Below are 25975 nucleotides of genomic sequence, written 5' to 3'. Positions count from 1 at the left end.
CCTTTAAAATGCACTCAAAGACACTGTCACATACACATGCACATACATACACACAATTTTGCATCAATAAAAGCTAGATTAAGACACTCTTATACTAAGCAAAAGATGATTTTTTTACATGGTACTTTTAAATATGCCATTGGATCTTTTTTATTGAGATAACACTTGTACATTTTTATGGGATACATTACGAAAATTCAATCCATGTACACAATATGTAATAATCAAATCAGTAAGCATTTTTGTCTCTTCATTCACTTTTATGTGCTGAGAATTTTGCACTCTTTTAATTATGTTGAAATATATTATAAATTGTTTAAACTAATAGTCACCCTATTAGATATTCAGAGCCAAAACTAATTCTCTGTGTTTGGGTGTCCCTCATTTAACTTCTTTCTATGCTCTCACCCACACTTCCCAATCTCTAGTGACCATTATTGTATTCTGTTCTACTGTCAGATAGACATTTTAGTTTCCACAAGTCTTTGTCTTAATAAATGCTATGGTTTTAATTTGTCACCTAAGGTACATGTGTTAGAAACTTAATTTCTAATGCAACAGTGTTGGAGGAAGGGTGCTAAGAGGTGATTAAATCATGAAGACTCATTATCATGAATGGATTAATGCCATTACTCTGGGAGTGGGTTATTATAGGAGTGGGTTTCTGGTAAAATGCTAAGTATAGTTTGGCCCTTTCCTTTCTCTTTCTGTTGTGTGCACATGTGTGCACGCAAGTTCTCTTTTTCTCTGCACCTTCTGTCACAGGGTGATGTGGGATGCAACAAGGTCCTCTCCAGATGCAGGCCCTTCATACTTGGATTTTCCAGTCTCTAGAACTGTAAGACTTGAGTATCTATTCTTAATAACATATCCAGTTTCAAGTGTTGTGTTAGAACAACACAAAACAGATTAAGATAAAAACCAGTTTTTATAGGGTGGTAAGAACTGTAGAAATCTGTGGAACATACCATTGCTTTAGGCAACAAATATATAAAATTAGCCTTCAAATTTTTACACACGACAAAGACTTCCTGATGGTGTTCTTTGTTCCAGACTTTACTATCTGTGCTGTGGACCTTTGGAACTGTGTTCACTGAGGTCTCAGGCTCTTGGATTTTGTGAACCCAGAGGTTAACTGTTTGGTCTTGGCTGAGATAGGGTTATGGTAACTTTTTCATGGCTATGTGTTTGTTGTTGCTGTTGTTTTTCAAGTGAATCTAAATGTTTCTAGACAGGGAGTGGACTTTCTAGAACTCCATCACTCTACCTCTCAGCAAGTTGCCCATTGGCACACCCGACTTATTTAAGGGAAATAGGTCCTCCTGACTTTGTAGGCATCACTGTCCTGCTCCCTTCCTACCAACACTAACCCAACTTTCTGTTCTGATGATGAAATAAATAATTATCTACTTTTGAAATTTATATTATAGTGAACTTTTCATGAAAAAATAGGGACAGATGAGAACTGATTTCAAATAAACCTGAATAGCTAAATCACCAGCTTTGTTTTCCACTCACTAAAAAGAAATAAATATGGAAATACATTCTTATTCTTCTCTTCTCACACTATATACTATATAAAATGAATTACACTTCATTTTATTTCATTTTATTTTATCGTCTAAATGAATAAGCAGCTTAGAGAATGCTAATTTTTGTTCCCCTTAATAAAACAGTGATTATCAAAGTCACAAAAATTAGGATTCTTTTCACCTGCTTCCTCTTAAATTGCTCTGGAAAATAATTCATTGCTATCGATTTCTCAGTACTCTCTTTCAATGAGAACATAGGTGCTACATCACTCAGTAAATAACACTATTCTTGGGGACATTAGATTTTTCTGTCCCATCCTAGAAGATAGAAAATGTAGGGTACAATGTTACTGTAATGTGAGAGAATTAAACACATTATTATAAAAATTTCCATTGTATATAGGAGTAGGTAACATAGACAGTGTTGATAATACAATTTTTTTTCAGAAGAACCTATTACTTATTATGGCTTTGCAAATATTCTGTATGGTAAAGTCTCAGGGGGATAGGTGGTAAAAGTAGAGTTAAAAATACTATTTTCACTCTTCTCTGGACAGCAGTACTCTTTCTTAGCTTCTCTCTCTCTTTCTCCTAATGTATAGAAGACTAGCTACTCCCCTACTATTTTTTAATGAATTTCTTAAAACTTTTCATCCATAGTTTGTATGGCAAATATCTCTGGACAGAATTTATTACAGAGGTAATGGGTCTTTTAAAAAAGCATGCCACATAAATTATAGAAGTGAGTGAGGGGTTTTTTTAGGTCATTTGCTGTTGTAAATATTGATAGATTTAATAATTAAATCTTTAATCATAATGTAGTTCCTCATGCACATAATATTTGTCAGATTACAAAGCATTTGTACATTAGTGACCTCAAATTATACAACTCTAAACAGTAAATGCTTTGCTTTCATATCAGGTTGCACTGTGAGAGTAGTACTAGTAAAAACCAGTGATTAATACCTGCACCATTGGTGATTGTTGTGTCATCTTGACTGGGTTAAGGAATATGAAGAAAACTGGAAAAGATTACTTCTGAGTGTGGCTCTGAGGGTGTCTCTGTAGGAAATTACTACTTGAATTGTAGACTACTGAGTAAAGAAGATTCATGTCAGAATAGGCATCATCAAAGTCCATCAAGGGCCTGGATAGATCAAGAAGGAAAAGGGTGGGCAAATTTTGTTTCTTCTGGAACTGGGTCATCCATTCTCTCTTGCCCTTATACATTAGAACTCTAGATTCTTGGGTCTTCAGATTCTGAGATATACACAGGGCCTCAAACTAGCATATGGACAGTTGCCATGCCTTTGGACTCTAACTATATTATGCCTTCAGCTTTCCTGGGTGATAACAAGGATTTGCAGAGGCATGTCTTGGGATTTCTTAGCCTCCTTATTTGCATGAACCAATCACCATTGTAAATTCCCTCATGTTTGTATATATCATACTAGTTCTGTTTCTCTGAAAAACCCTACTAATTAATACCACCAATCTGTATCCATGATTGGATGTTTAGAGAAAATGTTTAGAACCTATCACTAGGAAAACAAATAGCAAAACTGAGGCATATCTACATTTATTCTAGCATTATCTGCAAAACCTTGCTTGAAAATAAATATTCAAAAAGGGAAAGTGGGTAGAACTTTGGAGTACACAAATGGATGACTCCCCAAAGTACCCTGGGTGCTTACTTTGGGGAAACAGTATGCACTGTGGAGAGAAAACAGCTTTGAAACTGGCTGCCTGGTTTTTATTCTTCTCTTTCTCTAATTTATTGTGTGATCTTGGGCAAATGTAAGTGTTTCTGTAAAGAGAGTGGTTTAAATTGTGTAATCTTATAGTTCATGGGAAGTTCTAATATTCTGATTTGTTAACAAATACAATACCCTAGTGAGTCAAAATACTAAGAATAACCTTCACTTCTGTGTAAGGAAACAGAAAGGTTAATGCTAAATTCACTTGCTTCCTGTGTCATTGTTATGCCCACAGGCAGTTTATACATTGAATCGGACTGTTCCTGACAGATTCATAGTGCTTTGGACATATCTGAGAAGTAGGTCTTCTTACTCCATGTTGTATTGTGATACATCAGTTCAGAGTGGAGTTGTGACCTCAAATTACCTATTGTCAGAAAGGCTAGCTGGGGGCATAGTCTGAGGAGAAGAGACAAGATGACATAATACCATCTTTAGAGGCAGTCTGTTTGGGACCAGCTACTCAGACTAATGAGCACTCAGCAGAGGAGAGAGCTGAGTTTTCTGAAAGACTGAGGGAAGCTTTACTCTGTGGGAAGGACAGGCTGAGAGGCTCACATTAAAAAATGTGTAAGAACATGAAAAAGAAAAGCCAGGAAGTACTTGGAAGTATTTTAAAAATGCTTATTGCAAGTAAAGTCTATTTTAAAGATAGACTTTGGCTGAGAGAATTATTAAAATGTTAGCATATTTAATAGGTTTTAAAACTGGTATTAAAGTGACTAAAATATGGAGAACAGTTTTCATAGCTTCAGGTTCAGAGTTGAGAAAATTTATGCCTTTGTTTATTCAATTATTCCAACAGTGAATTATGTCCTCTCAATTTTTTTCTATCCAAAGCTGATTAATTCTTCAGTTTCTATTTTGTTTATGACCAAATGGAATGCTTCTTTATGCCTGCCTGTAGCACCCACTGTCTGCCTCACTTGCTTGACACTTAGCAGCATGTACCTTCTATGTATTGCTTTTGGCTTTTCTTTTTTCTTTTTTTTTAATCGTTTTTACATTTACTCACATGTGTATACATTGTTTGGGTCACCCTCCTCTCCCCACCTCCTGTTCCACCCTCTTGTTCTCTGATTTTGTTGAAGAGAAAACATAAGAGATAATAAGAAAGACATTGTGTTTTTGCTAGTTGGAGATAAAGATAGCTATACAGAGAGAGTCCTCGTGTTGCTTCCATGCACTTGTGTATTGAAACCCACATTGGTTTGTCTCTACCAGATCTCTTCACTACTTTTTGGTCCCCTTCCCATAGTGGCCTCTGCCAGTTTAAGATTACTATATTCACTCCTCTACAGTGAGCATATTAACCACATTCAAATTTTAGGTTTCCTTCCCTTTCCCTATTCCTCCTGTGCATGTTCTCCTCTTAGTGTGTGACTCATGACCAATAATATTACTGCATTTATTTTAGGTCTGTGATCCACATATGAGGAAGAACATGCAATTTTTGGCACTCTGAGCCTGGCTAACTTTGCTTAAGATGATTTTCTCCAATTCCATCCATTTACTTGTGAATGACAAAATTTCATTCTTCTTTGTGGCTAAATAAAATTCCAAAAAGTGTGGATATTCAGTATTTCCTCTTATCCATGATTTTATTTTCCATGGTTTCAGTTACCTATGACCAATTTCAATCCAAATATATTAAGTGCAAAATTACAAAAATAAACAATTAATGCTTTTAAAGTTGCTTGTTAAGCCAGTCATGGTGGTACACCTATAGTCCCAGGTACTTGGGAGGCTGAGGCAAGAGGACAGCTTGAGCCTGGGAGTTTGAGGCTGATTCTCTGTACCAATTGGGTTTGGCACCAATGTGATGACCTCCTGGGAGTGGGGGATTACCAGGTTGCACATGCTGATCAGTAGTGGGATCACTCCTGGGAAGAGCCACCATACTAGCTTGGACAAATAACAAGACCCAGTTTCTTTTCTTTTCTTCTTTTGGTGGCACTGGGGTTTGAACCCAGGGCCTATACCTTGAGTAACTCTACCAGCCTTTTTTTATAATGAGTTTTTTCAAGATTGGGTCTTGAGAATTATTTGCCCAGCCTGGCTTTGAACCGTAATTCTCCTGATCTCTGCCTTGTAGCTAAGATTACAAGTGGGAGCCACTGGTGCCAGGTCCAGTTTCTTATAAAGAAGAAAAATTGCATGTCATTCTGAGTAGCACAATAAAATTTTATACTGTTCTGCTCTTTCCTGCCCTGAATATGAATCATCCTTTTGTTCAGACTATCCAATTTATACAGGTTACTTGCTTGTTAGTCACTTAGTAGCCAACTTGGTTATCAGAGCAACTGTTGCAATACTGCATGCAGTGCTTGTATTCTTTTACACGTGTAATGCTATGTCACATGCATATGTTGCTTCACTTCATCTCGTCATGTAAGCATTGTATCACCTCCTATCATCACAGCAAGGAAGAAAATATTGTTCAGTAAGATATTTTGAGATAGAAACTGCATTCACTAGAGATACAAAGACTTAAGGGCTCTAACAAAAGACTGTATCAGATTCACTTGGTAGTAAAAAAGAAGGGATCAGCTGCTAGGGGTGGCTATGGCAAGAGGGAGAAACTTCCCAATAGAGGTAATGTTTATGTAGAGTTGAGAAAAAAGAATAGGAGTTTGACTAGAAAGACAAAGAGGCCAGGACATCCCATCAGAGAAAGCAGTGGGTTCAGAGGCGCAAAGGGGTGGAACAGCACCGTGTGTCCAAGGAACTGCAGGTTACTAACACTGCAGCTCTGCAGTCTGAGGAGGAAGTCAGTGCTCTGAAGTCGAATGTGTCAGTGGCTTGGTTAGACATGTAGAGTGGTAGACAGTGGATTCCACAATGTTACCACTACTTGGTATGTGTTCCTAGAAAATGCAGTCTTACCATTTGGGTTGTCTCTAGCACTATTTCTATGTGTAACAGTGTATAACACTTGATTTGATTTCTTTGTTTTAGTCCTTATTTTTTGTGGCTTAAGGATCTGTACTTTGTGGTAAAAGTGTATATATAAGTTTTTTCTTTTAAGTATAAAAGGATGACAGGAATCCTAAATCTCTCTTTTGACCTTTTGCACTAAATGTATAGTAAAAAACAAAATCATTTTAATTCTGGCATAATCACCTGCAATAAGTGTATGCAGTCATGCATCATACCAAGCATGTTGAAGAGTCTAATTTTACTTGCGTAATACATTCACAGTTTTATAGCAGATCTTTCCGGTGAATACATTTTGGAAAAACATTGCTTTTTAAAACAAGCTGGAAGCTTGTTTTGTTCAAGTTTGAGTATATCATTTGGGTTCTGAAGCTTTGTTCTTGTGGACGGCAGATGGCTCTGGAGGACACTGCTGGAGTGCCGAATGGAATAACATGACAGGATCTGAATGTACTTGGCTGCAAGTAGAATAAAGTAAGAAATAATTTTATCATCTTTTAATAATATCACAAGTCAATGGCAAAGTATAGTTTTAGATAAAAGAGGGCTTTTTCAGTCATGGATTAGTCTTTTAAAAGATCAATCCAGATTTCTAAAACCTGTTTTCGTCCTTGTCTTGAATGTCTCTGCTTTTTCTTACTAGAATTTGTACTCTTCTTCTTGGTTGTTTTCTCTAGTTCTATACTTTCCTGTTTATTTTCACTCTGTGCCAACAAATACTTATTATGTGTACAGACTGTAAGTTCCCCAAGACAGGGACTTTGATTGCTTGGTTCTTTGCTGTTTTCTCAGTGCTAACAAATTTTCCTGAGCAGAATAGATGCTCAATTAATATTAGTTAAATGAATGTTGAAGATATAGCAGGAAATCACAGCAGTGCTAATCAAATAATAGGTATTTAGTGAATAATGATGTCATGAAATGCAGTATGTGCAATGATAGTAGAGAGTCAGGGAAGGCTTTCAAGAAACAATGAAAACTAGGCTGGGACTTTATGTAAGACTGGAGTTAGTGAGAGAAGTCTGGCAGAGAGGAAGGAATTAGGGTTAGGAGGAGTGGGGTGAGATAGGTTTAGGTAAAGAGAAGAGAAAGCATAATGAATTTAGAGGTACAGAGAGAAGTGGAATGCAATTAGGCAGAAGAGTGTGAGATAGGGGAATGGGGAGAGAGGAAACCAGAGAAAGAGCAGAAGAGAGGTCATAACAAGCTTTCCAAGTCTTTAAAGAAATTAGACATCAACTTGTGTCAGTAGAAAGCCATTGAAAAACTTTATGTACAGGAATGATAAAATCTTGATTTTTGTTTTGTTACTTTTTTCTATAAATTGGAAATTTGGGGTAGAGAAGAAAATAGAGAGATGAGTAGAAGCAGGAAAATCTTGTCACATCTAAGTTAGTAACATTATTTCATAATTACATAATAGTCATATGTGACACCAAACATGTATTTATACATTAAAGACTTATTTCAATTCCTCTCATTAGATACTATCCATATTATAGAGAAGAATATGGTAGCATTACTCTGTTTAATATAATTTACATAGAGAGTCCAAATCAATCATGTAAACAAATTTGAGGGGGAATATTTTAAAACTTTATTTTGGAAAATTCTCTTTTCAAGGATCATTGCACACTAGGGAAACATCATTTACATATACTTTATTTGAAAAAAATCCCCTACTAGTCCAGGTTCTCCAGATAAAGATAATCAATAGGATAGATAGATAGATAGACAGATAGATAGAGACATAGATATATAAGAGGAGATTAATTTTAAGAGACAACTTTATAATTATGGAGGCTGAGCAGTTCCATAATACATTATCAGCAAGATGAAGAACCAGGAAAGAGAGTGGTGTGATTGAGTCGCAATCTGACACTCTGAGAACAAGTAGAGCCCTTGGTATAACTTTCAGCCTGAGGCCCAAGTCCTGAGAATGAGGTAGAGGGATGGGGTTTGGGTAGGTACTGGTATTGGTCTTGGATTCTGAAGGCCCAAGAACCAGGAACTCTGTCTGAGGACAGGCAAAGATGGGTATGACAGCTCCAAAAGAGAATTCACTGTTCCTTCACCTTTCTGTTCTATTCAGGCCCAAAATGGCCTTACCACTTTGGTGAGGACAGATATTCTTTCTCAGTTGGCTGATACAAATGCTAATCTATTTAGAAACATACAGTCACACCTAGAAATCATGTTTGACCAGTTGTCTGGGCATTTGTCACTTAAAGTCAATTTGACATAAAATAACTATCATATTCACTGAGAACCTGCTAATTTGACTAGAAAGCTTTCCTGTAGATGTTTAAAATGAATATTGTCATGTTTAAAAAATATCATCCTTTCACACTTAATCCATGACAGTTTTTGTGCAAGCTAGCCTATATTCAATTTCTAGTCATGTAGTTTACCTGAAGGGGAGGAAGGACAGGTATTCAACGTTTCCTTTGGTTTTCTTTCTTACATATCAATGTGTACTGGATATGAGAAATTTCACTCAAATAAGTTGGTTTTTTAGTGTTCTCATTTATCAGAGGGTCATTTTCTCCCCCTGACAACAAATTTGCTTAGGGCAAAGGATTTCACATGAGCTCCAGAGAAATGGACCTAAAGTCAAGTGGCTGAAGCAATTCAAGGAATCAAAAACAGCAGTTATGATTTCCAGGAGCTTCATCCATTATTGAAACACAAAACAAGATAATTCATTTGATTGTGCTTTTGATGAGATAGTTTTCATTTATACATTTCAGTCTGATTTTTGTATTTTTTAAGTCCACTGGAGATTTTTCAGTCAGTGTGGGCTGGAATGCTTTATAAGATGTGTCAGTTGCTATGTATGCTTGTCATATTATTGCTCTAAGTAAACATCTTTCACAGTATTGTACTTGTTCCCATATCTTTTTGGTAAACAAAACTGAACCTAAAGCACAGCCCTGAGAATTCAGGGTTGTATGAAAAAAAAAATCTTCTTGTAGAAAAATACCTGAGCTGTTAAGCTCAACATGCTATTTTTAAAAATAACAGTCTAATTTTTAGGAAAGCTCCTTTCATTTGAGGATGGCTTTGCACATATTTTCCTTTGAAATATGAGCTCAGTCATTCCAATTAGTCTTAGGTAGACATTTGCTAGCAGTCTGCAAACAGAACCATTTGGCCCAGTTTTACATTATTGACAGGCGGTTCCCAAACAGCTTCTTTCTGGAATCTAGAGGAAGCGTCATGTTAGCATTGTAGTGCATTAGCGTGGCTGTCAGAAATGCTTCCCGAGGGCTGGCTGCACTCTGCCTGACTTTAGTCAGTACTGTCATTCATTTTCATGAGGTCTAAAACGATCCTCTCTTCCTTCCTCAAGTATGTCTTAGAAAAGAAAGATTAACTTTCATAATTTAACTAAAAAGAGAAATCTTAAATTTAGGATGGTGGGTGTCCATCTTGTTATGATTGCTACAGTTTTAATAGGAGGTGCCCCTCACAGGTTCATGTATCATGGTCCTTAGCTGCTGACATGAATTTGAGAGGTTCTTCAAATTTCAAGAGATAGGACCAAGCTTGAGGAATTAGTTCTCTGGAAGCATGTCCTTGGGGGCTATATCTTGCCCCTGCCCCTTCCTGTTTCTCTCTCTGCCTCTTGGCAGCCATGATGTGTGCAGTTTTGCCCTAACACATGTTCCCCACCATGTTTTGCCTGTCTTGAGCCCAAAACAATGCAACCAGCTGTCCGTGTACTATAACCTCTGAATCTGTGAGCCAACACAATTCTTTCCGCCTTATAAGTTGTTTCTCTCAGGTATTTGTTACAGTGGTGCAAAGTCTGACTAACACAGTGATAAAGCTAGGAAGTTATTCTAACTTTATTAAACTTGCTTTTTTGGGTATTTAGGATTTTGTTTTGTTCTAAGAGAAAGTCTTAGACATTTTAATAGTTTGCTTTGTTTTAATGATGGCGTTTATAATCAACCCTGTAAAAAAGAAAAAGAAATAAATAATAATTTAATCAACTCATGGGAAGTTGAAGCCAGAATGACCTGCATGCTTCCTTCTAAAAAATGACCATTTAAGATCACAATGGCAAGGGAAATATGGATTAGCTTGCTTGCTCTACCATTATATTACAGAAAAAGGCTAAAAATATATCATTAGACACTATAATAATAATTATATTACACTTAAATGGCAAAAATCTACTTCTAAAACTTTCTTTCTATACTTAGGTTTATAAATCAGGGTTCTTAGTATGTAAATTTTGTTGAAACATACTGCAGCCTTTCTTGGAAGCACTGTGTTTTTAAGAAAATTCAAAACTCCACACTTTCATCTCTTTTTTAATGCTTATCTATTTTGACCAGATGCTTAGTTTCCTAAAGTCTTTCAGAACTTAAACACTGCATTCATCTCTAACATAAAACTCTCTCATATTATCAACTGGGAACTATCAATAAGTAATAGAAATCATCATTAGTATTTCCTTAAACCAAGTCACTTTAGCATTAAAGGAGCCAAAATTTTTCTCTGTTCTAATACATTGATCTTCACAAAGGTTGAAAGGTAATAAAATATCTAATACAAATTCATAGCTTTGAACCTCAAAATCCATGTAAATGAAAGGGGAGTGAATATTTCTGAATGTTAAAATCTGTACTACAATCATATTCCTTGGCAGGTTGATTTAAAGAGCTTTATATGACAGTTAAGTTATACTAGATTTGACAGTACAACTGGGTGAAAAGACTCAGATCTGTTTTTATATTTAATTGGAATGTAAGGGTCAGACTGCCAGGTCAGGGTACTCTTGCCAGTTGTCAGGAAGGGCTACCTTTGAGAACTCTGAATTAGGAATGTAGATACATGATATTACTTTCAACTTGGCTCTCAATTTCTAAATTTGGGGAAATGGCTAGGTATCTTGATATATGGTATTCTTATCACCTATGATTTAAAGAATTGATTGCATTATACTTGATGGTATGAAAAGGAAGAAGGAAGGGATTAGAGATGAATCTGGATGTCAAATAACAAATTATACTGTATAGCAATCAAGAAGGGAAGTATATCACCATCAGGCAGAAGCAAATAGTGCTTACATTAAACTTTAGTATTTAAAATGAAATTATGTATGCATTTTATGATAAAGATAAATATGTTAAAATAGGCTACTAAGATATACAAATTACAGAATTTTTTCAAACTACTGCTCATCCAAAATATGAATAGCAGATATATGTAGATACATAGATATATGTAATCAGATGTAACATTTATATCAGATATAATAAGTACTTAATATGTTTTTTCCTGAAGGGATAATACTATCAATGTACTCCAATTCAGAAAAGTTAGTAATTAAAAGACTCATCAGACCCTATAATCACACTCCTGTTCCCACAGCCCTCTGATCTTCCCAAGATGAATATTCAGCCATCATTGGTATAAAGTAAGCTCCTTCTTACCTTACCCATTACTATGCCTAGATAGGGAGTCTTAATGTTATAAGACTCAACATTGATTTGGGTGTCCTCCTTGCCCATTAATTCTTGCTTCGTTCTTTGAGATCAATCAGTGTCCATTTCTCATAGTGGACTCTTGTCCTGCATTTGTATGGTTGACAGGTGACACCAGAATGAATTGATATTGGAATTCTTGACCCTAAAATCTACAGACTATGAATACTACAAAAATGTTTTTCTTCCTGGACTACCACTCATTACCTGTTGCCAGATGCTCTGGATTTATGTCCTGTCCACCAACAGGGAAACCCTTCTATTTGCCTGGCTGTTGGCTTGTGGTGTGGCTTGTGTAAGGTTGTTACTGTTCTACACCTTTGTCATGCCTTTTCTAGTCTTTTTTTCATGTGTGTCAGGGCTAACCAGTATTCCATTAACTACTCTATTTGCTATGATTGGATTATAATGTGTATGACTGAATATTTTATAATATTGGAGGGAATATTATATATGACATGTATAGACATATATTGTACATGTAGAGTATATGTATGTATATATTTCTTTTTTCTTCAAATTTATACTGTAGATGCTACTTTATTTGCTATGATTGGATTATAATGTGTAGGACTGAATATTTTATAATATTGGAGGGAATATTATATATGACATGTATAGACATATATTGTACATGTAGAGTATATGTATGTATATATTTCTTTTTTCTTCAAATTCTATACTGTAGATGCTGTAATAACTTAAAGGACATATTTCTTAGTGGCCTTGACTTTAGATATTCTGTTCACATGAGCTAAATGGCTTATTTCTTAAAATTACTCTAATATTAGGTGTGTGTCAGTTCTCATCAACTTCATCTGACTCTGAGACCAGGCTTCCACCTTTGAAGGTTGACTAACCACTTGCCGTGGGGATGACCAGGTCCACCTACCCACATTCAAGTTCTTCAGAATTTGTGACTTCCGACACTCACGGACTTGAATGATATACCCAAATGAAGACTGTAAAATCTTGCATCCTATATGGTCAGTGTAGGTGTCAGTTTAGTAAACTTGGAGAATTAATTTACAATACCCAGAACATTGACCAATGGTAAAACAAGAGATGCAAAAGAATTGTACAGTAAAGTCTCTTCTTCTTGCTTTTCCCCATGAAGTTTTTAAAAGCCTGGATTTTCCATACAGCTCATTTGGAAAAGTTCTATATCAGTTAGTGGAAAAGTGTCTATTGTTTTGCCTTTTTGTGGTCCATGAAAAGTAGCAAGCACAGGAATATGTTATGGTATTGCCTCTTACTCTTTTTTGTTTAACTTTCATTTTCCTTCCACTTAGCTGCCACAATATTATTTTTAAAAGTTCTTTTCCGAGGCTCTGTTTTCTAGGAAACCTGGACTAATAGAATTGCCACAGAAATCAGTATTTCTGCATCCCTTGAAAATTCAGGGTCCTCATTCTAGTCATACATAATTTCAGACAGAACATATTTAGTTACTTGCTTATCTGGACATGTTGTAGAGAATAGAGGCATAATGGAAATGGCAACAAAAATTCATTTTCATGTTTTCTGTACATTTCTTGGCCATTCCATAAAGAGAGTACATTCTTCCAGGCCTTAAGTTTTAACTTCTGTGTTGGATTTGGGAATTGAATATTAGGTTCCTGTTTGAGTAGTTTTTATTTCCCTATTTATCACACCACACATTTAAGTGTAAGGTTAACAGCACAGGCTCTTGAGTCAGATTGCTTAAATATGGTCCTGCAATGTCAGAGCTCTGTGTCTTTTAACAAATTTCCTTACCTTTCCATACCTCAAAATTCTCATCTATACAATGAAAATAATGACAATACTTTACAGGATTGTCATATAGATTAAAGAAGATAATGCATCTAACATGCTAAAATACTAAATATAAGGAGGAATTATTATTAGTGTGTTTTCTTCTCATATTTGTCTCTATTACAAACACTGTGTGGAATATTCTAGTGAGAAAATTTGTTATTTCCAAACAGAGAACAATGTGATATACTATTCTATATACTTTGCCATCACAAAGAAAGGTTGCATCTTAGCGTTTGTTGCTAAATATAAGTGTCTACAAGGACAGAAGGGAGGTAAAGTAGCTCTCACAGTGGAACCCCCTGAACTATTTGCTTCTGAAATCTGTTTCTCTATGTATATTTGGATGTTCTCTTCTATGTTGACTAGTGCTTATTTTTCAGAATCCCTACTTATCAGGATTTCCAGAATTTGATCTTGTTCTTACAACCTACCATTGCATTTTCCTTACCGGCTGTGTAACACTAGGACATGTAAACTTGTTAAGCCTCAATCTGCTTATTTGTAAATAGTAGGCAATAATTTCTTCCAGACTTATTTGCTCAGCCTTTATTGTCATGGACACATTGTCCATGGACACAAAGATAAATAGGGTACAGATCCTGTGCTCAGTTAACCTATGGTTAATGAAAAGAGTTGTCACTATCTTCAGACAAAGAAAATGAAGGTCAGAAAAGGCAAGAACATTAACAAGGACAACAAGGCCAATAAGGGACAGATCTAATATTTAGATGCAGAACTTTGTCTTCAAACCTGTGGGGTTTTTTCCACTATAAAGTATTGTTCTTCTTATGTTAAAAGCCAATAAAATATTATAAATAAAATATTCTATAAAAGTGAACTGCTTTACATATCAACTTTATTGTGTTATTATCTTAAAAATTTATTGTTTCACTTTCACAGGCACCATAACTTTTTTTCGACATTTAGAGGCAAAAACCAAGTTGAGGCAAACTTCCCACAAAGAAGAGGAATTTGTAGGTGGCAAAACAGTTTTATAAAGCACCTTTAAGAATTAGATTGTAAAACAGCTTGATTGCCGCTAATTTTTTTCTTGAAACAATTATTTCTTTATTAGTAAATACTTAAATGAAAACAAACACACATTGGCTATTTTTCAATGCTTTGTTTTTATGTCTAAAAATTCATTACTATTTTACTTCACTCACATACCAATAAAGGAAAGGCCAACCACAGTGTATAAGAGAGGAGAGAATTCAACCTATTTGGGGAGTTTTCTTGAGAAGTTTTAGATGGAAGCAGTTTCAGGAGGAGAGCCTGCAGCACCCTAACTTATGGGATAGATTGACTTAAAATCATTGCAGGGTGGCAGAGTGGCCCCACATTCTGTCGGTTCAGTCGAGTACATTAGATGTTCTGGAAATTGATAATACACCTCCAAGGCAAATTGAACACTGACAGGTTGATGCCAACTTCATCATGATCTAACCAGTGGATCCCTGGAAGCACTCTAGAACAGGCACCCTACTGAAATTGCACACATAAATCAGCTGAGTAAAAACTCCTTTCATGACCCTGAAACATTTCTTGAGGTCTGTGACATATCCATCCTTTAAAGTTTTTACTACTGATGAAGAGACATGCCCATTCATTCCTAGAAGCTATACACTCTTGCATCCTTGCCTTTTAGGTTAGAAAAAATGGTCTCTATTTTTCTACAAGGATGTTAAAACAGGACTCTCAATTTTGACTGCAGCCCCAAAAGGCCAAGGGGTAAAAAAACAATACCTATATAATAAGTGTCCTACATTACACACCTGTCATACTTATTCTATATTAGTTCTAAAACCAGATTTAGCACTTAGTGCTAATACTAAAAGTGTAATTCAGTATCATGTTCAGCACACTAAAGCCAAGACTACCAATGTAGGCCCTCCCAATTCTGGGTCTTTTTGCATAAGCTAATCTTTCTTATGCCTCAGTTTCAACTTCTGTTTCTTGTGGATGATAATTATAGTCCTACTTTTTTGGGAAAGTTTATTAAGGTAATACATGTAACAATGTCTGGACCACAGTACACATTCAGTAAAAGTTAATTATGATCATTATTATGCTTATATATAGCTATGCTATCACTGACAATAGGGCAAAAGAGAATATTCCCTGTGGATCAGATAAAGACCTTGTGGATGGAGTCAGATTTATCCTTTTTCTTTTCTCTCAATGGAATTTTGTCCCAAAGTGTAAGATGCTTATTAGGGTAAAGAGGTGCCAACAGATAGGGAATAGCTAAAGAAATTGAGATTAACAAGGTAATCATAAATTATAAACCTTAAAAGGCACAGTATCTGTTAAGAAATCTTAAGGAACAAAATACATAATAATCAGGTGTGTGTCTCAAAGAACTCATGAAAATACTCCATGAGAAAAAGAGTCAATTTCCAGCAAATTCAGAGAGCACCAGTGCCAGATCAAGAAAGCACTACTGGAATGAGATCTATCCCGCTACTTACCTATCTTGCTACTTACAGTCTGATTATGAATGTGCCTGAGACTTTGGCTAGAAAGCTGTGGGGAGGAAGCAGAGACACTAGTCCCCGAGACCTTGACGGAAAAAGTAGTGCCGGGAAAAAAATGAAGCCATTTTCTATTTGCAATGAATAGTGCCTGGCTATCTTGATTTAGTATCAGATTTCTTTTTTTTTACTTTTTTTTTTGTGGTATTGGGGTTTGAACTCAAGGCCTACACCTTGAGCCACTCCCCTAGTCCTTTTTTTTACGATGGGTTTTTTCGAGATAAGACTGGCTTGAAATCGTGATCTTCCTGATCTCTGCCTCCTGAGTAGCTAGGATTATAGGAATGAGCCATCAGTGTCCGGTTGTTACCAGATTTCTAAATTCTAATCTGTTTGCTCTTAGATTTCTAATATTGAAAACAGAAAGTTGTAAGGAAAATCGTCAATTTAATTTAGCAAATTTCTTTTGAGAGCCTAATGTGTACAAGGTTCTATGCAACAATGATGCTGCAACAAAAGTGATCAAAACTTATTTCCTGAATAAATTATTTTTTATTGTGCAACAAGGCTTAGGTATATGTCTGATTGGCTCAGTGATTTGGAACTTGATGCGTATACCATTATAAAGTGTCACCTGTAAATTGTAGATTTATAGGATAACCAGAGGTCTTACAATAGATAGCTTCTGGTAAGATGTTCTAAGGCTTTTTAAAGATAATTAAGTAGAACTAAATCTCTGTCAAATGTTTAAATAAAGGACAAAGGGTGACTTTTGGTTTATACTTAACTATCTATTCTATCTACAGTAATAATATTTAAATTGACAGCACTTTTACAACCTCACCTCGTAGACTCATCTTTCTTTAACTTGTTTTCAATTTCAAAGGACATTTTAATATACCACTTTACATGAGTTCTGGCACTAGACGATCACCAACCCTATTAATCAACTGAATCTGCTTGTGGTTTTCCATGATGTTGTCATTTTTTGAGTAATATGAAATCAGATAATCTCTCACTGATGATGTATCTCACTAAATCACTTTCTGAGTACTGATAACATAATGACAATAACATATTAGCATAATTCATCATCACATGTACCTTTGCTCTGGGGATATTTCATTGTAATATATAATACACTGCCTGTCACTCTTATGATGTATTACAGCAAGACTTCCTCAGGAAAAAAAACACATTTTGATGGAATACTACTCATATCAGATAGTACTGCCCAGGGATAAACAGTGGGAAAAAAAGGTTTACTTCATTTGCTATAGAATTCACGTGAAGGTCAAAGGCACTACAAATAGTGAAAGATGATTTGAAGACAACAGGTATCTCTCTGTTACAGAACAGTTTTAAAAATTCAATTTTAGTTGCAAATAGGTCAGGGCAGGTTTTTATTCTTAGTAAATATTTAATATCCAAGCATTGACACTATGCAATGGAATTTTCTGCAGCCTGCCATACTACTCAGTGGAATGACATTCTTAAACAAGATGTGGAGTTTGCTTGGGGCAGAAGTGAGGTGACTTCCAAGGACAGATTAAAAGTAAATGCAATATATTACAATACTTTCGCTGCAATTTTACCCCTCTTGAGCTACCCCTGGAATATTAGTTATGAAAGTGACACATAGATATCCTCTATTCTAACTGTGGCCTAGAAAGAATAAGAATAGTGAATAGTAGAAAACTAGTAGACTGTTTCTGACAACTGTTCTAGTGTTTCACATAAAACAATCAAAGTTAATGATGGACAATGTGTGATTTAAATATTACCAGCATGGGGAGCATATGCTGAGTACAAAAAAGTTCTTATTTCTATTACCTTTGACAAAGAGTTTCTTGCAAATCAAGGTTCACTTGACTGAATACAATTATAACCACCCAAATGAAGAAAACAATGATTATGATGATGATGATGATGATGATAATAGCTAACATTTATAAAGTGCTTATTGGATACTTTACTAGAAATTTTGCAAATATGACTTTATTTTGCTTTTTCTATTTTTCTAAATTCTCAGATACTTGGATGTCCAGAAAATTATGCTTTTAAATCTGTATTCAAATTCTTAGCAACATTATTTCTTCTTCCATACAAAATCCTTGTTCAACAGTGAAACATACAAGGTTCATATGTTCTTGATGCTTTTACTGATGATTACATCCATAAAATTTTCTTAACTATATTCTTTAAGAAGAAGAAACAACTATTCCCCACAGAATAAGACTAAGCATAATTTTATTTTATTTTATTCAGGCTTCTGATGAGAAAATGGTTTTATTTAAACATAAACTGATGCTGCTGATCCCAGACATCTGGATTTCTCTGCCAACAATTTTTGTACTTCTCCTTCTTCAGCTGATGCTCCTCAGCATTTTCTCTGGCTGCCTAATTTAAATGATAAAGCATCACCCTTTCAGTCCCTTTGCATCTCCTTATGGTCTATGGAGGGCAGAGCATTTCATATGTGCTCAATCTTCTTTACAAATGCCTATCTCACTGAAGCAGACAGCATTTTCCTCATTTACTTTCTTTATTGTTATCATCGAGGCCATCATGAAGCCTTGACAAGGGCCACTTACCCACCACAAGTATCACTCTCTGAGTGGCACAATGTAAACATTCCAGCTCACCCTAAAAAACACTAGTAATGTTACATCTTTCAATATCTCAACTGATGATTAAAGTGCTCTTCTTAATTCTAAAGGTCATGTAACCATTGGTAATGGCAGAGTGCACACAGGATAATGATCTATTGGATAATGTTATTTAATGTGTGGCTTTGTGAAGAGTTCCCATATGCACTTTTTAATTTGAAAAACAACAGGGCATAAAATTGAGATCACTAATAATTGAACCCATAGTCCTCTGAGTTTGAATGAGAAAGCATAATGTTTCAGAAAAGTTTTTCAGCAACTTGCTACTACTATGAAAAAATGTCACTGTAAATCAAAAGCAAACAAGTCACACAGAGAGATGTTTCAGTGCTTTTTACAAGGCACAGTAAATCATATAAATTATTCAGAAAATGGCGGTGAGGTCCAGTAGCATGCCTGAGCTAGCTGAAGATTCAGCACTGGAGGGTCAATCAGTTTAGGACAAGAATACTCATTTTGAGATTTATGGCATTTCTGGCAACTGTACCATAAAAAGGCCTAAGTCAGAAAAAACAAAAACAAAAACCTTGTTTTTGAAATGCCTACAAGCATATTTTAAAAATATTATTAATTTTATTGATTGTTTACCCAAATGTTCATGACGTATTACAGAACTATTTCTTAATAATATGTCAATAAAAAAAACTAACATAAAGAATAAGAAGGTTGATTTTATTCAGCCAGACAAATTTCACATAAGTCTTAAGATCAGGAAAGACAGATGAAAATAACCTGTTTTAGTGAATTTGACAATGGAATATAATCTAAATAAAAAACAAGACCTACTGATAACAGATTCTATGCTTTATAGAGTAAATTCTCTAACTTTGGGGATGCAGAGGTGCATTTATTAATAATTTAAGGACATGGCCCTTAAGGAAGACTCTCCTCAGTAGCTTTGTACTCAAATCCAAGGAAAAGACCCTCAGAATTGGGTAAAACATGAAACTAGCAGCTATGGACCCGTTCTGTCATTTCTTTCTATGACTGTTCTCTGGTTTTAAAGGAATGGCTGCTTTTGTTCACAAAATAATTTTTATTGCTATAAGTTCAAACCCAAAATACTGGGTAGGACTACAAATAGATTTTCTTCTTTTTCTGCTTTGGATGTCATGTGGTTTGTGCCCTTCCAAACATAATGGTGTTCATGTGAATATTAATTTAAAACTGTTGCTTCAGTGGATATTTTGGTGCAATGAGACAAGTAAATTGCTATATAAATTATATTTTAGGGTCATTAGAGTGTGAAATTCACATGCTTTTTTAAATAAGAATTTATGATAATATATAAAGCTAAGCAATGCTCTAGTATGTGAGTATATGTATATTTATAAAAGTCAATAACTGTTCCCCTAATCACACACATATTATTCATCTTATGAGACTATTTAATGGGTAATTACAGGCAAAAATAGAAAAATACAAATAGGTTAAAAGAAAATTCATTTCAAAAATTAAGATAAGAGGACCCATAATAGTCAAAACAATCTTAAGAAGAATAAAGTGGGCTCACATGATTAAATTTAAAAAACTTGCTACAAAGATATAATAAATCAAGCGAGTATAGTATTCATAGAAAAACAGACATATAGATAAATAGAATTGAGGCTCCAAATATAAGTAGTCATAAATAAATATTAATGGTCAACTACTTATAAACAAGACAATTCAATGGGTGTGCAGAGAAACAGATTTTCAAAAATTGGTGTGTGCTAAATAACTTAATATCTACATGCAAAAGAATGAAATTGGATTTCTCTTTTACATCAAATGCAAAAGTAAATTCAAAATGAGTAACAACTCTAAATGTAAAAGCAAAAACTATAACAACATTAGAAGAAAACACAGTAGTAAAACTTTGCGGGTTATGTATCTTATTCTTAGACATAATACCAAAAGCATAATTGCTAAAAGAAAAAATAAAGTTGACTTTATAATAATTTTAATTCTGTTTCATTTGATATCATTAATAATATCAGAATGGCACATGATAATATTCATAAATCATATATCTATTAAGGGACTTGTGTCCAGAATATGTAAAGATCTCTCAAAAGTTAATCATTAAAAGAGAAACAGTTCTATTGAAAAAGTGGATAAAAGGTCTGAGTAAATGTTATTCCAAAAGAAAATGTCTAATAAGCTCATGAAAAGATGATAAACATCATTAATAATTAGGAACATGCAATTCAAAGTCATAATGATGAACACTTCATGCCCATTAGAAGCAGACAGACAATAATAAGTGGTGGTGAGGGTGTGTTGCAACTAGAATACTCACTTGCTACTGGTGGAATTGTAAAATGGTTCAGTCACTTTGAAAATAATTTGGCAACTCTTCAAAAAGGAGTTACTGAAAACAGAATTACTCTAAAACATAGGTTACAATACTTAACTCTGCCATGAGCCAGTAATTTCAGTTTTAGATATATGCACAAGAGGTGTGAAAGCATATGCACATAAAAATTTATACATAGAGGGTCATAGCAATATTACTTATAATAGCCAAAAGGGAAACAACTCAATTGTGCATCAATGATGAGTTAATAGATAAAAGAAATTCATTGTTGTACAATGGAATATTACTGGGCAACGAATAAGAATGAACTACTGATATATGCTACAAAAAAGATAAAATTTGAAAATATTGTGTTTAGTAAAAAGTTATTTATTAAAACTCCACATATTACATAATCCTATTTGAACAAAATGTCCATAATTGGTAAATATATATAAAAGGAAAATAGATGTATAGGTGCTTTAGGGCTGTGGGATATTGGGAAAGGGGTGAGGAGTAACCCTAGTGGATCTGGGATTTTGGGGAAGAGGATGAGAATGTTCTAAAATTAGATTATGATGATAGTTTTATGATTCTGTAAATATATGAAAAAAACCATTGAATAACCCACTTTAAATAGGTGAAAATACCTTAATAAGGTTAAAAAAAAAAACATAGCAATGAGGAAGGCATGCTCACCCAACTCTTGGAGCCAGATTCTGGGTTTTTATCCATTCAGCCGCAGTCCAAAGTGCGTAGCAAGGAGGGAAGCAGGAGGCTTTTCCCTGCCCTGTGATAGTAGTGATGGGGACAACTGACCACCCTCACAAGCCATGCCTCTCAAAGGCAGTGAGGCCCACCAAAACAATCCTCTTGGTTTAAATTACTTTTATATATCTAGCCAAAATCAAATAATTTTTCCCCAAAACATCATCAATTTTGGTAGAATAGAACAGATATGTTACTGTTACAACTACTGCATTGTATTACACTATAAGGACAAATTTTTGACTTTGTCTTATTTTGTGGGACTTGTGAATAAGCTGAACATGATAAATGTTTGAATAAATACAAACCATTTAGCTGATCTCTAATACAAACATCAAAGTTTACTTATCATTCTGTGAACTTTCCTATAACTTCATAAGCTTTCATTATCTGTAGATGGTACTATTTGGAAAAATGCATTTATTCCACATAATACCTATGGTTGATCTATACATTTGATTTAGTCAATTAATAGTGACAAATTTAAATATATGGGAAATATTTCAAAATATTCATTTAGAATAGGAGGGATAGACAGCTGCATTGTGAATGGAAAGGGCTTTGCTCTTTTAATGAAATAATTATTTCCTTCTTGTATTTAGAAGTGGGCAAGACACAAATAAATTTTTTTAAAAAGTTATAATCTCATTTAGAAAAGAAGTGGGTAGAATGTCTGCAAGAAACTGAAACTAGATCCATGTCTATCACCTTGTACTAGTATCAACTCAAAATGGATCAAGGACCTAAATATCAGACCTGAAACCCTGAAGTTACTAAAGGAAGGAGCAGGAAACACTCTGGAACTAATAGGTATAGGCAAAGATTTCCTCAATAGAACCCCAGCATCCCAGCAACTAAGAGAAAGGATGGACAAATGGGACTTCATAAAATTAAAAAGCTTCTGCACAACAAAAGAAATGGTCTCTAAATTGAAGCGACCACCCACAGAGTGGGAGAAAATATTTGCCAGCTATATATCAGACAAGGGACTGATAACCAGAATATACAGGGAACTTAAGAAATTAAACTCTCCTAAAATCAATGAACAAATGAAATGGGCAACTGAACTAAACAGAACTTTCTCAAAAGAAGAAATTCAAATGGCCAAAAAACACATGAAAAAATGCTCACCATCTCTGGCCATAAAGGAAATGCAAACCAAAACCACACTAAGATTCCGCCTCACCCCTGTTAGAATAGCCATCATCAAAAACACCACCAACAACATGTGTTGGCGAGGATGTGGGGAAAAAGAAACCCTGGTACAATGCAGGCAGGAATGCAAGCTGGTGCAACCACTCTGGAAAAAAATCTGGAGGCTTCTTAAAAATCTAAACATAGACCTGCCATATGATCCAGCAATCCCACTCCTGAGGATATACCCAAAGGAATGCAACACAGGGTACTCCAGAGGCACCTGCACACCCATGTTTATTGCAGCACTATTCACAATAGCCAAGTTATGGAAACAATCAATATGCCCCACTACTGATGAATGGATCAAATAAATGTGCACAATGGAATTTTACTCAGCCATGAGTAAAATTGATAAGAATGAAATCTTATCATTTGCAGGTAAATGGATGGAAGTGGAGAACATCATTCTGAGTGAGGTTAGCCAGGCTCAGAAACCAAAAATCATATGTTCGCCCTCATATGTGGACTTTAGATCTAAGGCAAATTCCGTAATGTGGTTGAACTTGGATCACATGACAAGGGGAGAGCACGTATGGTAGATATAGGAATAGGTCGAAAACCCAAAACATGAAAGCGTTTGATGTCCCTACTCCAGAAGAACTAATACAGAAAACTTAAAGTGACAGAGGTTAACTTGAGAAGGAGATCAGTAACCAGTGTAAAGATCAGTTAGAGATGAATCAACATGGGTTGTAACACATGTGTACACGAAAGCAATGCTAGGAATATTTCTGTATAGCTACCCTTAGCTCAACTAGCAAAAATGCTTTGTCTTCCTTATTATGCTTATGTCTTTTCTTCAACAAAATTAGAGGTAAGGGCAGAACAGGTTCTGCCTGAAAGTGAGGGGGGAAGGGGGGTGAAGGGGGGAGAAGGTGGGTGAAGGAGGAAGGGGGGAGAAATGATCCAAACAATGTATGCACATGTGAATAAATGAATAATTAAAAAAAAAGAAGGTGAATATGGTTGATATACTTTCTATACAAGAATGAATATAGGATTTTTAAAACTATTCAAATCACCATAAGAAGGGGATTAAGTAGAAAGGAAAAAAATAGAGGGGATTAACCAATTTGGGTTATAATACATATATACATGGAAATGCTACAATGAAGCTCCCTATATAGCTATCTTAAATAAACAAAAAATGTCTTTTTTTAAAAAATGGAGAATAAGAAAGTAAAACAGGTCCTGTCTGGGGCTTGGTAGTAGTGAGAGAGGGGAGGATATAAGGAACGTGTGTAGCATGGTGAATGTAGTGGAAATATTTTGTCCTCATGTATGAGAACAGAAAAATGAGACCTGTTGAAACTCTTCCAAGAATGGGAGGAGGGGAGAATAAAGGAGAATGATGGAGGGGTGAATTCAATTATGATATATTTGACATATTGTAAGAACTTTTGTAAATAACACAATGTACCCCCAGCACAACAATAATAACTTCTTAAGCCCCCCCTCCAAAAAAAAGTGGGTAGAAGTATATGCTACTTTAAAAAATAATTTGTAAAAGAACACTGTGAGGACACTGGGGTTTGAACTTAGGGCCTCACGCTTGCTAGGCAGGCGCTCTACTACTTGAGCCAGTCTACCAGCCCCTAGGCTGGTTTTTCTTGAAAGGCATAGAAATACATGATTAGAAATTTCCATCAATAATTACCCAGTATGGTTATTCCCGCATTACTTATTGGAGTAGATGATGCTATATGACTTTGTTGAAATCACTAGTATTTTTAGTATTAAAGTTTGGGAAACTAAACAAATAAAAATAAAGAGTTATTTCTGTAATAATGTTATGCCCTAAAAAAATAACCTCAGAGGCTGACATATCTTTATTTCTCACTTGTGTATCTTCAGGACACAGATAAATTCTTTTTCATATGGGGAAGACAGAGTCAAGTGATACTTGTGGTTGATTGTATTGTTTGGTCACAATAATACAACTGACCTTTCCTCTTTGCCCTCTCTATTGCTCCTTGAGAGTGAAGCTGATTTCTTTGCCTCACTGACTTTGAACTTGGCAAGAGATTTGCTGGTCAATGAAATGTGGGTTAGACAACATATGCCAAACAGGGCTTCAATGTGGTTCTGTTCTGCCCTGTACCATGAGCAGGACATGCTCTGGATGGCCCCACTCTGATATAATGCATCCCAGAGTGAGAAATGCAGAGAGAACCTGAACCTGACATTTCAAGAATTTCTGACCTGCAGACATACGAATGAGAAATAAAGGCTTGTTGTCAGTCTCTGAGGTTTTGGGGGTTGCTTGTTATAAGTTTTATGACACAAAAAGCTCTTTTTAAAATGTGTTTTGTTTTCCCAAAGTTTATATATTACTAAAATGTTAATGGCTTCAACAAAATTATGTAACATCTAGTGTTAAAGAAACTTTGTGGAATGGTCTAACTCATGCTCAGCAAGGAAATACAGTACAAAACACCTTAATTCAGGCTCTGTTCTCACAATTCCTAACTCTCATTCTGAAATAGAGAATGTAATTATTGCACTTCATTACATTACAATCTTTGGCAACTTAAAATGAAAAAGAAACTTGTTTCCAGGTTGAACTTCTTGAAAAGTGCAGCATTTTTAATACAACATTATGCAATTATAGCCACACTGTCCCAAAATAGTTATATAACTACCTGTACTTTTTTAGAGAAAACTGAAGACACAAACTGAGATAAAATAGACTCTAGCCAGCTGCTGTAACTTAGCACAAATGTTATCTTTTTTTTTATATAGTAAGGATCTCTAACAGACTAAACTATATAAGGCACTTGAAAATGATGTAATTGGAAAAGAAAGCAAAATAAGACCTCTGACACTGAGAATGGAGATAGGCTATCATGTCAGTAATTAAAGTTTGGAAAAGTGACTTATGAGAAGGAAAGATTGCAGGGGGAAGGACTTTCATTTGTCCTTTTCATGCACCATAAGAGACAAAAAGCCTGACTTACAAATCATTGCAGGTGAAATACAAGTAAGACTTTCCACCAGATGGCTATAAACAACTCTCAGCACCATGAGAGCCAGACTCAGACTTTCCCCACAATATGTGGGAGATA

General features: G+C 35.1%; 1 protein-coding gene and 1 long non-coding RNA gene across 6 annotated transcripts in view; one reads left to right on the top strand and one right to left on the bottom strand.

Annotated features, from left to right (window-relative positions):
• Positions 1-14356, top strand: part of LOC141423227 (uncharacterized) — a 76876-nt gene extending 62520 nt beyond the window's left edge. For both annotated transcript variants that reach the window (XR_012447919.1, XR_012447918.1), the window contains 2 exons: positions 6620-6700; positions 12516-14356. This is a non-coding gene — a long non-coding RNA (uncharacterized lncRNA). The remainder of the gene's footprint in view (positions 1-6619; positions 6701-12515) is intronic.
• Positions 1-25975, bottom strand: part of Epha6 (EPH receptor A6) — a 933912-nt gene that overhangs the window by 55708 nt on the left and 852229 nt on the right. The gene's annotated exons all lie outside the window — the stretch shown is intronic.

Source organism: Castor canadensis, chromosome 5 (genome assembly GCF_047511655.1).
Source record: "Castor canadensis chromosome 5, mCasCan1.hap1v2, whole genome shotgun sequence".
NCBI classification, from domain to species: Eukaryota; Metazoa; Chordata; class Mammalia; order Rodentia; family Castoridae; genus Castor; species Castor canadensis.
The sequence above is the reverse complement of the archived record's forward strand: the minus strand, read 5'-3'. Positions and strand labels throughout refer to the sequence as shown.